Source organism: Arachis stenosperma, chromosome 9 (genome assembly GCF_014773155.1).
Source record: "Arachis stenosperma cultivar V10309 chromosome 9, arast.V10309.gnm1.PFL2, whole genome shotgun sequence".
NCBI classification, from domain to species: domain Eukaryota; kingdom Viridiplantae; phylum Streptophyta; class Magnoliopsida; order Fabales; family Fabaceae; genus Arachis; species Arachis stenosperma.
Genome location: NC_080385.1, coordinates 53,042,235 through 53,053,901, shown reverse-complemented (window position 1 = coordinate 53,053,901; position 11,667 = coordinate 53,042,235). Strand labels below are relative to the sequence as shown.

Here is an 11,667-nt window from a genome sequence, read left to right as displayed (position 1 = left end):
CTTCACAAGATCTCTTAATCTCAATCCTTTGTTCAAAAATTTTATCAAAACCTTTTCCCTTACTCAAATCATAATAGGAAGGGTGAGAAAAATTTACCTCCTCAACGCTTTCAAATCCAACCGGAGAAGGTTCTTCATGCTCAAAGGATTCTTCACCATTAAGACTTGATGCTTGATCTTCATCACCAAGGGAACTCAATTCTTTCTCTATCCCATCCAAGTCTTCATATGGAATATGCCTTGGAAGGTGTGCACTTTCCTCCCTAGCATCAATTTCAATCATCTTGGAGGGGTTTTCTTCAACTCTATATTCCCATGGAGGCTAAGTCTTCTACCACTTCTTCCTTGTCTTCAACAATTAAAGCTTCCTCCAATTGTTCCAATACAAAGCAACTTCCCTCATTTCCCACCGGAGTTTCCAATCTCTCCTTCATGCTATGTTCTTCATTTGATTCTCCACATGTAGCCATGGGAGTTCCTTGAGTGTTCAAGCATTGGGAGGCTAATTGATTTGTTACCGTATCCAAAGCGGCCATGAAATTTTGCACATCCCTCTTCATCTCTTCTTGCCCTTGAACAAGAACACCAAGGGTTTCATCCATTAGAGATTGGGGTGGGTGGAAGGGTTCATCATTTTGGAAGAAGGGTTCATAGTAGGAAGGTGGTTCTTCTTGGTAGAGTTGTGGTGGTTCAATGTTTTCCACTCTTTCCACTTGTTGCACAACACACTCCATGGTTGCTTGAAATTGATCCAATGCTTCCTTGAGACGATCTCTTGACTCTTGTTCTTCTTGGATAATATGATTAGGATCATGTGGCTCTTGGATCAATGGATATGAGTATTCTTCCATGGGAGGTTGTGGTGGAAAGTAGTATTCATCTTGTGGTTGAAAATTTTCATATATTGGAGGTGGTTCACCTTGGTAATAATGTGGAGGAGGTGGCTCTTGAAAATATTGATGTTGGAATGGTGGTGGCTCTATATGTGGTTCATATGGCTCATATGGTTGTTGGTAGGATGGATATGGATTAGGGTCATATGAAGGTGGTTGGTAAGAAGGGGCTTGTGAGTATGGTTGAGAGTTATGTTGAGGATATAGTTCATAGGCATATGGTGGTGGTTCTTGGAAGTCACAAGGTGATTCACCATAGCCATTAGATTGATATGCATCATAGAATGGCTTTTCTTCATAGTGCATTGGTGGGGATTGTTGCCATGAAGATTGATCATATGCATATGGCTCCTCCCACCTTTGGTTGTCCCATCCTTGATGCATGTTGTCATTATAGTTCTCATCACCTACAATATAGTTGTAACTACACTCATAGCCAAAGTGAGAATTCATGATAGCAAGAGAGGGCAAAAACAAAAAATAGTAACAAATAAAGAGAACAACTAAAAACTAATAAAGAAGCAAAAAGTAAACATATTCACAATATTCACATATATACAATAACCAATAACACAACACCATTGTAATTCCCCGGCAATGGCGCCATTTTGATGATTAGATTTTTGATGGTATAGAATTTCACAAATGAATTCTCGTTGCAAGTATAATTTCTAAACCAATCAATAATCCTTTCATACAAAAAGTTGTTTATCACTAGTACAAACCCCTAAAATTTATAAACCGAAGTATTGAACCTCAGGTCGTTCTCCCTAGGAATTACAATAAAGTGCCTTGTTATTGGTTGTGAGTTATTTTGGGATTTTTGAGATTTTAGACAAGAAATATAAATGGCAAAGAAAATAAACTAACAACTAACAAAGCTCTTGGCAAGGTATGAGAACTAGAAGCCCTATCCTAGTTACCCTCCTCAATTGTGATAACAAATTGTCCATTGCTCCCACCTAGTTAACCTCTTACCATGGAGAAAAGTCAAGTGGATGAATCAATTTGATTCCTCAAGTCCTAATCAACTCTTAAAGGAAAGACTAGCTTTAGAGGCATTCAAATCAATTAGCAACTTCTAATTATCAATCAACAAAGGGATTAGATAACTCAAGAGTCACTAATTACTCTACCAAAGCCAAGAGGAACAAAAGCTACACTAAAATCCAACCAAGAATTTCATCAAACACTTGGAAGGCACAAAAGAAAAGCATAGTAAATTGACAACAAGAATGAAATCTAACAACAATTATTGAAAGGAATTAACAACAACAATTAAAAGAAACACATTTATTATGAATTACCTTGGATTGAATGGAAAGAAAATAGAAGGAACAAGAGTAGATCTACAACAAAATACAAGAACAACATAAAGGACACTACAACAAAAGAATAGAGGAAGATGAATGTAACAACAAAGAATTGAAGAGTAGAAGTAGAAGAATGAATGAATGAAAACCTAGATCTAAGAACTAAGCCTAATCCTAATTCTAGAGAGAAGTGAGAGTTTCTCTCTTTAGAAACTAACTCTAACTACTAAAACTAAGCTAAACTAAACTAATGATGACTAGTGTGTAAAAGTATATTGATTCCCCTTCAATCCCTGGCTTAAATAGCATCAGAAATGAGTTGGATTGGGCCCACAAGGCTTTAGAATTCGCTGGCCACGTATTGCTTTAAGTGGACCATATGGCAGTGGTGCACGAAATTGCAATCACACTTTTGCAATCCTGCACAACTAACCAGCAAGTGCGCTGGGTCGTCCAAGTAATACCTTACGTGAGTAAGGGTCGATCCCACGGAGATTGTCGGTTTGAAGCAAGCTATGGATATCTTGTAAATCTTAGTCAGGATATCAAAGATTATCAGGGTTGATTGTGAAAAGTAAAAGAACATGAAATAAGTACTTGTTTTGCAGTAATGGGGAACAGGCTGAGGTTTTGGAGATGCTCCATCTTCTGAATCTCTGCTTTCCTACTGTCTTCTTCATCAAACACGCAAGGCCCCTTCCATGGCAAGCTGTATGTAGGGTTTCACCGTTGTCAATGGCTACCTCCCATCCTCTCAGTGGAAATGTTCAACGCACCCTGTCACGGCACGGCTATCCATCTGTCGGTTCTCAATCAGGCCGGAATAGAATCCAATGATTCTTTTGCGTCTGTCACTAACGCCCCGCCCTCAGGAGTTTGAAGCTCGTCACAGTCATTCAATCATTGAATCCTACTCAGAATACCACAGACAAGGTTTAGACCTTCCGGATTCTCTTGAATGCCGCCATCAATTCTAGCTTATACCACGAAGATTCTGATTAAAGAATCCAAGAGATATCTACTCAATCTAAAGTAGAACGGAGGTGGTTGTCAGGCACGCGTTCATAGTTGAGAATATGATGAGTGTCACGGGTCATCATATTCATCCGGGTTAAGAACAAGTGATATCTTAGAATGGAAGCAAGCATGATTGAATAAGAAACAGTAGCAATTGCATTAATCCATCAAGACACAGTAGAGCTCCTCACCCCCAACCATGGGGTTTAGAGACTCATGCTGTAAGAAGTACACAAGGAAACGTGTAAAGTGTCATGAGGTACAGATACAATGTCAAAAGATCCTATTAATAGTGAACTAGTAACCTAGGGTATACAGAAATGAGTAAATGACGTAAAAATCCACTTCTGGGTCCACTTAGTGTGTGCTTGGGCTGAGCATTGAAGCTTTCATGCCAGTTTGGGCGTTTAACTCCAATTTTTATGCCAGTTCCAGCGTTAAACGCTGGAAATTCTGAGGCTGATTTGCAACGCCGGTTTGGGCCATCAAATCTCGGGCAAAGTATAGACTATTATACATTGCTGGAAAGCCCAAGATGTCTACTTTCCAACGCCGTTGAGAGCGCGCCAATTGGGCTTCTGTAGCTCCAGAAAATCCACTTCGAGTGCAGGGAGGTCAGAATCCAACAGCATCTGCAGTCATTTTCAGCCTCTAAATCAGATTTTTGCTCAGGACCCTCAATTTCAGCCAGAAAATACCTGAAATCACAGAAAAACACACAAACTCATAGTAAAGTCCAGAAAAGTGAATTTTAACTAAAATCTAATAAAAATATACTAAAAACTAACTAAATCATACTAAAAACATACTAAAAACAATGCCAAAAAGCGTATAAATTATTCGCTCATCACAACACCAAACTTAAATTGTTGCTTGTCCCCAAGCAACTGAAAATCAAAGTAGGATGAAAAGAAGAGAATATACTATAGACTCCAAAATATCAAGGAAACTCAGCTCCAATTAGATGAGCGGGACTAGTAGCTTTTTGCTTCCGAACAGTTTTGGCATCTCACTTTATCCCTTGAAGTTCAGAATGATTGGCATCTTTAGGAACTCAGAACTCAGATAGTGTTATTGATTCTCCTAGTTAAGTATAATGATTCTTGAACATAGCTAGTGTATGAGTCTTGGCTGTGGCCCAAAGCACTCTGTCTTCCAGTATTACCACCGGATACATACATGCCACAGACACATAATTGGGTGGACCTTTTCAGATTGTGACTCAGCTTTGCTAGAGTCCCCAATTAGAGGTGTCCAGGGTTCTGGTGTGCGAAATTGTGATCACTACTTTTCACAACTCAAATAATCCCTAGTAATGGCCCCAAAAACTTGGTGCTCAATACCATGGCATAAACACAACTTTGCACAACTAACCAGCAAGTGCACTGGGTCGTCCAAGTAATAAACCTTACGCGAGTAAGGGTCGATCCCACGGAGATTGTTGGTATGAAGCAAGCTATAGTCACCTTGTAAATCTTAGTCAGGCAGACTCAAATGGGTATAGTGATATACGAATAAAGCATAAAGATAAGGATAGAGGTACTTATGTAATTCATTGGTAGGAACTTCAGATAAGCGTATGAAGATGCCTTCCCTTCCGTCTCTCTGCTTTCCTACTGTCTTCATCCAATCCTTCTTACTCCTTTCCATGGCAAGCTTATGCAAGGGTTTCACCGTTGTCAGTGGCTACCTCCCATCCTCTCAGTGAAAATGTTCCTATGCTCTGTCACAGCATATGGCTAATCAGCTGTCGGTTCTCGGTCAGGCCGGAATAGAATCCAGTGATTCTTTTGCGTCTGTCACTAACGCCCCGCCTGCTAGGAGTTTGAAGCACGTCACAGTCATTCAATCATTGAATCCTACTCAGAATACCACAGACAAGGTTAGACCTTCCGGATTCTCTGAATGCCGCCATCAGTTCTCGCCTATACCACGAAGACTCTGATCTCACGGAATGGCTGGCTCGTTTGTCAGGCGAGCACTCGGTTGTCAGGCGATCAACCATGCATCGTGTATCAGGAATCCAAGAGATAAACACTAGAGCCTTGTTTGCTTGTAGAACAGAAGTGGTTGTCAGTCACCTTGTTCATAAGTGAGAATGATGATGAGTGTCACGGATCATCACATTCATCAAGTTGAAGAACAAGTGATATCTTGGACAAAGAACAAGCGGAATTGAATAGAAGAACAATAGTAATTGCATTAATACTCGAGGTACAGCAGAGCTCCACACCTTAATCTATGGTGTGTAGAAACTCCACCGTTGAAAATACATAAGAACAAGGTCTAGGCATGGCCGAATGGCCAGCCTCCCAAAGTGAGTTCAATCATAAAACATGATCAAAAAGCTCTCTAATACAATAGTAAAAGGTCCTACTTATAGAAAACTAGTAGCCTAGGGTGTACAGAGATGAGTAAATGACATAAAAATCCACTTCCGGGCCCACTTGGTGTGTGCTTGGGCTGAGCAATGAAGAAATTTCGTGTAGAGACTCTTCTTGGAGTTAAACGCCAGCTTTTATGCCAGTTTGGGCGTTTAACTCCCATTTAGGTGCCAGTTCCGGCGTTTAACGCTGGAATTTCTGAGGGTAACTTTGAACGCCGGTTTGAGCCATCAAATCTTGGGCAAAGTATGGACTATCATATATTGCTGGAAAGCCCAGGATGTCTACTTTCCAACACCGTTGAGAGCGCGCCAATTGGGCTTCTGTAGCTCCAGAAAATCCACTTCGAGTGCAGGGAGGTCAGAATCCAACAGCATCTGCAGTCCTTTTCAGTCTCTGAATCAGATTTTTGCTCAGGTCCCTCAATTTCAGCCAGAAAATACCTGAAATCACAGAAAAACACACAAACTCATAGTAAAGTCCAGAAAAGTGAATTTTAACTAAAAACTAATAAAAATATACTAAGAACTCAACTAAAACTACTAAAAACATACTAAAAACAATGCCAAAAAGGGTACAAATTATCCGCTCATCACAACACCAAACTTAAATTGTTGCTTGTCCTCAAGCAACTGAAGATCAAATAAGATAAAAAGAAGAGAATATGCAATGAACTCCAAAAACATCTATGAAGATCAGTATTAATTAGATGAGCGGGGCTTTTAGCTTTTTGCCTCTGAACAGTTTGGCATCTCACTCTATCCTTTGCAACTCAGAATGATTGGCTTCTTTAGGAAATCAGAATCCAGATAGTGTTATTGATTCTCCTAGTTAAGTATGATGATTCTTGAACACAGCTACTTTATGAGTCTTGGCCGTGGCCCAAAGCACTCTGTCTTCCAGTATTACCACCGGATACATACATGCCACAGACACATAATTGGGTGAACCTTTTTCAGATTGTGACTCAGCTTTGCTAGAGTCCCCAATTAGAGGTGTCCAGGGTTCTTAAGCACACTCTTTTTGCCTTGGATCACAACTTTATTCTTTCTTTTTCTTTCTTTTTCTCTTTTTTTCTTTTTTTTTTCGGTTTTTTTCGCCTCTTTTTTTTTGTATTCACTGCTTTTTCTTGCTTCAAGAATCATTTTTAATGATTTTTCAGATCCTCAGTAACATGTCTCCTTTTTCATCATTCTTTCAAGAGCCAACATTCATGAACCACAAATTCAAAAGACATATGCACTGTTTAAGCATACATTCAGAAGACAAAAGTAATGCCACCACATCAAAATAATTAAACTGCTATAAAATTCAAAATTCATGCAATTTTTTTTCTTTTTCAATTTAAGAACATTTGTTTATTTAAGAAAGGTGATGGATTCATAGGAAATTCATAACTTTAAGGCATAGACACTAAGACACTAATGATCACAAGACACAAACATAGATAAACATAAGCACTAAAATTCGAAAAACAGAAAATAAAGAACAAGGAGATTAAAGAACGGGTCCACCTTAGTGATGGCGGCTCTTTCTTCCTCTTGAAGATCCTATGGAGTGCTTGAGCTCCTCAATGTCTCTTCCTTGTCTTTGTTGCTCCTCTCTCATGATTCTTTGATCTTCTCTAATTTCATGGAGGATGATGGAGTGTTCTTGATGCTCCACCCTTAGTTGTCCCATGTTGGAACTCAGTTCTTCCTAGGGAGGTGTTCAGTTGCTCCCAATAGTTTTGTGGAGGAAAGTGCATCCCTTGAGGCATCTCAGGGATCTCATGATGAGGGGGTCTCTTGTGTGCTCCATCCTTTCTTAGTGATGGGCTTATCCTCATCAATGGGGATGTCTCCCTCTATGTCAACTCCAACAGAATAACAGAGGTGACAAATGAGATGAGGAAAGGCTAACCTTGCTAAGGTAGAGGACTTGTCCGCCACCTTATAGAGTTCTTGGGCTATAACCTCATGAACTTCCACTTCTTCTCCAATCATGATGCTATGAATTATGATGGCCCGGTCTAGAGTAACTTCGGACCGGTTGCTAGTGGGAATGACTGAGCGTTGGATAAACTCCAACCATCCTCTAGCCACGGGTTTGAGGTCATGCCTTCTCAATTGAACCGGCTTCCCTCTTGAATCTCTCTTCCATTGGGCGCCCTCTTCACATATGACTGTGAGGACTTGGTCCAACCTTTGATCAAAGTTGACCCTTCTAGTGTAAGGATGTTCATCTCCTTGCATCATGGGCAAATTGAATGCCAACCTTACACTTTCCGGACTAAAATCCAAGTATTTCCCCCGAACCACAGTAAGATAATTCTTTGGATCCAGGTTCACACTTTGATCATGGTTCTTGGTGATCCATGCATTGGCATAGAACTCTTGAACCATCAAGATTCCGACTTGTTGAATGGGGTTGGTAAGAACTTCCCAACCTCTTCTTCGGATCTCATGTCGGATCTCCGGATATTCACCCTTTTTGAGTGAAAAAGGGACCTCGGGGATCACCTTCTTCAAGGCCACAACTTCATAGAAGTGGTCTTGATGCACCCTTGAGATGAATCTCTCCATCTCCCATGACTCGGAGGTAGAAGCTTTTGCCTTCCCTTTCCTCTTTCTAGAGGTTTCTCCGGCCTTGGATGCCATAAATGGTTATGGAAAAACGAAAAAGCAACGCTTTTACCACACCAAACTTAAAAGGTTTGCTCGTCCTCGAGCAAAAGAAGAAAGAAGAGAGTAGAAGAAGAAGAAATGAGGAAGAAGGGAATGGCTTTTGTGTTCGGCCAAAGAGGGGGAGAAGTGGTGTTTAGGTTGTGTGAAAATGAAGGGGTGAAGAAGGGTTTATATAGGAGAGGGGGGGTCATGGTTCGGCCATTGATGGGTGGGTTTGGGAGGGAAAGTGGTTTGAATTTGAATGGTGAGGTAGGTGGAGTTTTATGAAGGATGGATGTGAGTGGTGAAGAGGAAGAAGGGATTTGATAGGTGAAGGGTTTTTGGGGAAGAGGAGTTGAGGTGATTGGTGAATGGGTGAAGAAGAGAGAGAGAGTGGTGGGGTTGGTGGGGATCTTGTGGGGTCCACAGATCCTGTGGTGTCAAGGAAAAGTCATCCCTGCACCAAATGGCATTCAAAATCTCGTTTTGAGCCATTTCTGGCGTTAAACGCCGGGCTGGTGCCCATTCCTGGCGTTTAACGCCAGGTTCTTGCCCTTTTCTGGCATTTAACGCCAGTCTGGTGCCCCTTTCTGGCGTTAAACGCCCAGAATGGTGCCAGACTGGGCGTTAAACGCCCAACTGCTAGCCTCACTGGCGTTTAAACGCCAGTGGGTTCTTCCTCCAGGGTGTGCTGTTTTTCTTCCTGTTTTTCATTCTGTTTTTGCTTTTTCAATTGATTTTGTGTCTTCTTATGATCATCAACCTACAAAAAAAAAAATAAAATAACAAAAGAAAATGGATAAAATATAACATTGGGTTGCCTCCCAACAAGCGCTTCTTTAATGTCAGTAGCTTGACAGATGGCTCTCATGGAGCCTCACAAATGATCAGAGCAATGTGGGAACCTCCCAACACCAAACTTAGAGTTTGAATGTGGGGGTTCAACACCAAACTTAGAGTTTGGTTGTGGCCTCCCAACACCAAACTTAGAGTTTGACTGTGAGGGCTCTGTTTGACTCTGATTTGAGAGAAGCTCTTCATGCTTCCTCTCCATTGTGACAGAGGAATATCCTTGAGCCTTAAACACAAAGGATTCTTCATTCACTTGAATGATCAGTTCGCCTCTATCAACATCAATCACGGCCTTTGCTGTGGCTAGGAAGGGTCTGCCAAGGATGATGGTTTCATCCATGCACTTCCCAGTCTCTAGGACTATAAAATCAGCAGGGATGTAATGGTTTTCAATCTTCACCAAAACATCCTCTACAAGTCCATGAGCTTGTTTTCTTGAGTTGTCTGCCATCTCTAATGAGATTCTTGCAGCTTGCACCTCAAAGATCCCTAGCTTCTCCATTACAGAGAGAGGCATGAGGTTTACACTTGACCCTAAGTCACACAGAGCCTTCTTGAAGGTCATGGTGCCTATGGTACAAGGTGTTGAAATCTTCCCAGGATCTTGTCTCTTTTGAGGTAATTTCTGCCTAGACAAGTCATCCAGTTCTTTGGTGAGCAAAGGAGGTTCATTCTCCCAAGTCTCATTTCCAAATAACTTGTCATTTAGCTTCATGATTGCTCCAAGGTATTTAGCAACTTGCTCTTCAGTGACATACTCATCCTCTTCAGAGGAAGAATACTCATCAGAGCTCATGAAAGGCAGAAGTAAGTCCAATAGAATCTCTATGGTCTCATTTTGAGCCTCAGATTCCCATGGTTCCTCATTGGGGAACTCAATGGAGGTCAGTGCACGCCCGCTGAGGTCTTCCTCAGTGGCGTTCACTTCCTCTCCTTCCTCTCCAAATTCGGCCATGTTGATGGCCTTGCACTCTCCTTTTGGATTTTCTTCTGTATTGCTTGGAAGAGTACTAGGAGGGAGTTCAGTAACTTTCTTGCTCAGCTGTCCCACTTGTGCCTCCAAATTCCTAATGGAGGACCTTGTTTCAGTCATGAAACTTTGAGTGGTTTTAATTAGATCAGAGACCATAGTTGCTAAGTCAGAGGGGTTCTGTTTAGAATTCTCTGTCTGTTGCTGAGAAGATGATGGAAAAGGCTTGCCATTGCTAAACCTGTCTCTTCCACCATTATTGTTATTGAAACCTTGTTGAGGTCTCTCTTGATTCTTCCATGAGAAATTTGGATGATTTCTCCATGAAGAATTATAGGTGTTTCCATAGGGTTCTCCTAGGTAATTCACCTCTTCCATTGAAGGGTTCTCAGGATCATAGGCTTCTTCTTCAGATGAAGCATCCTTAGTACTGCTTGGTGCATTTTGCATTCCAGACAGACTTTGAGAAATCAAATTGACTTGTTGAGTCAATATCTTGTTCTGAGCCAAAATGGCATTCAGAGCATCAATCTCAAGAACTCCTTTCTTCTGATTAGTCCCATTGTTCACAGGATTCATTTCAGAAGTGTACATGAATTGGTTATTTGCAACCATTTCAATCAGCTCTTGAGCTTCTGTAGGCGTCTTCTTCAAATGAAGAGATCCTCCAGCAGAGCTATCCAAGGACATCTTGGATAGTTCAGAGAGACCATCATAGAAAATACCTATGATGATCCATTCAGAAAGCATGTCAGAAGGACATTTTCTGATCAATTGTTTGTATCTTTCCCAAGCTTCATAGAGGGATTCTCCATCCTTCTGTCTGAAGGTTTGGACTTCCACTCTAAGCTTACTCAATTTTTGAGGTGGAAAGAACTTTGCCAAGAAGGCATTGACTAGCTTTTCCCATGAGTCCAGGCTTTCTTTATGTTGTGAATCCAACCATGTCCTAGCTCTGTCTCTTACAGCAAAAGGGAATAGCATAAGTCTGTAGACCTCAGGGTCAACCCCATTAGTCTTGACAGTGTCACAGATTTGCAAGAATTCAGCTAAGAACTGATGAGGATCTTCCAATGGAAGTCCATGAAACTTGCAATTCTGTTGCATTAGAGAAACTAATTGAGGCTTAAGCTCAAAGTTGTTTGCTCCAATGGCAGGGATAGAGATGCTTCTCCTATAGAAATCGGGATAGGTGCAGTAAAGTCACCCAGCACCTTCCTTGCATTGTTTGCATTATTGTTGTTTTCGGCTGCCATGTGTGCTTCTCCTTTGAAGATTTCTGTTAGGTCCTCTACAGAGAGTTTTGCCTTAGCTTCTCTTAGCTTTCGCTTCAAGGTCCTTTCAGGTTCAGGGTCAGCTTCAACAAGAATGCCTTTGTCTCTGCTCCTGCTCATATGAAAGAGAAGAGAACAAGAAAATGTGGAATCCTCTATGTCACAGTACAGAGATTCCTTGAGGTGTCAGAAGAACAGAAAAATAGATGAAGGAGGTGGAAGAATTCGAACTTGATCAGAGAGAGTTCGAATTGTGCATTGAGAAGGAGTGGTACTCCATAAATAGAAGGATGTGGGAAGAGGGGAAGAGAATTTTCGA

The 11,667-nt window shown here is 41.2% G+C and overlaps 1 non-coding gene across 1 annotated transcript; it reads left to right on the top strand.

The window, feature by feature from the left end:
• The first annotated feature begins 10,818 nt into the window (after positions 1 to 10,818).
• Positions 10,819 to 10,926, top strand: LOC130953824 (small nucleolar RNA R71). Its single transcript, XR_009075985.1, has one exon. It is a non-coding gene; the product is annotated as a small nucleolar RNA R71 (small nucleolar RNA).
• Positions 10,927 to 11,667: the final 741 nt, after the last annotated feature.